Below are 1,837 nucleotides of genomic sequence, written 5' to 3'. Positions count from 1 at the left end.
GCACTGTCAACATTGTAGATACTTAAAGCTGTATTTCATAAAGATGAAAGAGCTTTCAATCGCCACCTTCCTATAGCCCCTTCTGCCTTCACATAGTGTAAATATTTTTATACTTCTTCCTGAAGTAGAACGAATGTGTCTTTCACTACTGTTTAGAACAATCAACAAATGAAAAATTCTTTTTCTTACATTTATATCCATGTGGTATGCATGTGTTTGTATATGTGTTTACATGTGTGTAGGCACACCTGTATGTGTTAATGTGCATGTATGAGCATGTGTGTGTGTATGTGTGCATGTGAGAGACAGACAGACAAACATCAAGCATACACAGAGGCAGAGACAGAGAGAGAGAGAGAGAGAGAGAGAGAGAGAGAGAGAGAGAGAGAGAGAGAGAGAGAGAGAGAGAACCTAAAATTGATGCCAGGTATCTTCCTAATTGCTTTCCAATTTTCCACTTTGCTTATTGAGATAGTGCCATGGACCAGCCTCAGCTTGAGGGTTGGGTTCTGAGGAAGGGATGTTTGTGAGTGACAGAAGAAACAACACAAAATCAAAGATGGGGTGCAAGCTGACAGATCTGAAGTCTGCTTGAGATAGTTCTCCAGACAGCTTTGTAGATAGCTCTTGACTCTATAATCTGCTTGAGACAGCTATCTGCTTGGGACATGTTTCTGCTCATCCGCTCTCTGCTTGAGATAGCTCTCAGGTTTTCCAACCAAAGTCAGAAAACCTGCTAGAAAAATTCTAAGAGAACTGTGCTAGCTCTCTAAATAGGTTTTTGTTTTTTCTGATCAATGTCAGAAAACCCAACGGAAACATTCTAAAAGAGTTGAATTAGTTCTCTAAGCAGCTCTTTCTAGTTAGCTCTCTCTAGGTAGCTCAGCTTTTTCAGACCAAAGCCCAGTCTTTTATTTCCATATCAATTCAGTCATTTACTCCAGGTTCCCTTTTGGTTAACCCATGGATCAGCATTTTATGACCTTAGCTTCTTGACTCTTAGGAAAACAAGCAAGTATATATTTTTTAACATAGCAAATAAACTTTAATCGGCTTGACTATGTAGGCACAAACAATAAGCTAGCTGGGTGGAATCTCACCCTGAGATAACTATTCCTACCACACCTGGACCTAAACTTGCTCTGTCCAAGGCTGACCTTGAACTCAAAAATCTGCTTGCATTTGTAAACACAAACAATAAGTTTAGTTGAGTAGGATCTTGCCCTAACATCACCACTCCATTAATTTCTTTATCTCCTTCCTTAATATCTTTCTGACAAGTTGGCTCATTAACGTAGCTGCCTCTGTTCTTTTAGGTCCATGAAACTACTCATACAATTCATATTTTATTCTTATATTTTACATAGTTGAGGTACCCTGTAAAGGACAGCTCTTACACTGATTTGTATATTCTTGAACTCATGTGTTCAGAGTTCTTTCCCAAAGCCTTAAGGGCTGCCCTGAAGGTCCACAGCATTTACCGTTTTGCTGAGGAATACCAGACATTCCCTTGCCTCCCAGATTTGTGTTGTTTCTAATTATCAAGGAGTCATTAACCTTGGCAGAGAGGACATTTTTCCAAAGGAGGAACATAAAGCAAAATATATACATTACTATACAACCAAGCCTTATACCTACAGAAACCATCATCACTTGTAGAGACCTACTCCCTGCTGTATCTGCTCCAGAGGCAGGAGCTGTATCATGCTATCCCTTCTGCAGCCATGTAGGACTTGGCAAGGCAGGGTCTCTCAGCAGAACCCAGAACTCACAAATTTGTTTGGTCTAGATAGCCAGATTGCCCTGGGATCCCCTGTCTCTATCTCCTGAGTATAGG

At 40.4% G+C, this 1,837-nt stretch overlaps 1 non-coding gene across 1 annotated transcript; it reads right to left on the bottom strand.

The window, feature by feature from the left end:
• Nucleotides 1–705: 705 nt before the first annotated feature.
• LOC115032188 (U7 small nuclear RNA) lies at nucleotides 706–767 on the bottom strand. The gene has a single exon (XR_003837847.1). It is a non-coding gene; the product is annotated as a U7 small nuclear RNA (small nuclear RNA).
• Between the last annotated feature and the right edge of the window lie 1,070 nt (nucleotides 768–1,837).

The sequence above is a fragment of the Mus caroli genome, unplaced genomic scaffold, assembly GCF_978045245.1.
Source record: "Mus caroli unplaced genomic scaffold, Mus_caroli_1 scaffold_9, whole genome shotgun sequence".
Classification (NCBI taxonomy): domain Eukaryota; kingdom Metazoa; phylum Chordata; class Mammalia; order Rodentia; family Muridae; genus Mus; species Mus caroli.
The sequence above is the reverse complement of the archived record's forward strand: the minus strand, read 5'-3'. Positions and strand labels throughout refer to the sequence as shown.